We start from the raw sequence: 237 nt of genomic DNA, 5'->3' as shown, positions 1-237 counted from the left end.
GCCCGCCATTGCCCCAGCGCGTAGAGGGCAGCGAGGCGCTGAGGGGAGCCGGGGGCGAGGGGGCGCTCCCGTCCCCAGGAGCTCCCGTGGGGCCTCCTCACGGGCGGGCATAGCGCCCGAGCCGCCCCTCAGACATCCGTCCTTCTTGGACCCGCGGGGCCTCTCCGTGACAGGGCTCCGCCGGTGACATAAGATGGCGGCGGGAGGGGTGGTGCGGGTGGGGGGTTTGGCCCGGTT

Source organism: Fulmarus glacialis, unplaced genomic scaffold (genome assembly GCF_000690835.1).
Source record: "Fulmarus glacialis isolate BGI_N327 unplaced genomic scaffold, ASM69083v1 scaffold12907, whole genome shotgun sequence".
In the NCBI taxonomy this organism is placed as follows: domain Eukaryota; kingdom Metazoa; phylum Chordata; class Aves; order Procellariiformes; family Procellariidae; genus Fulmarus; species Fulmarus glacialis.
This window is presented reverse-complemented; position numbering follows the sequence as displayed.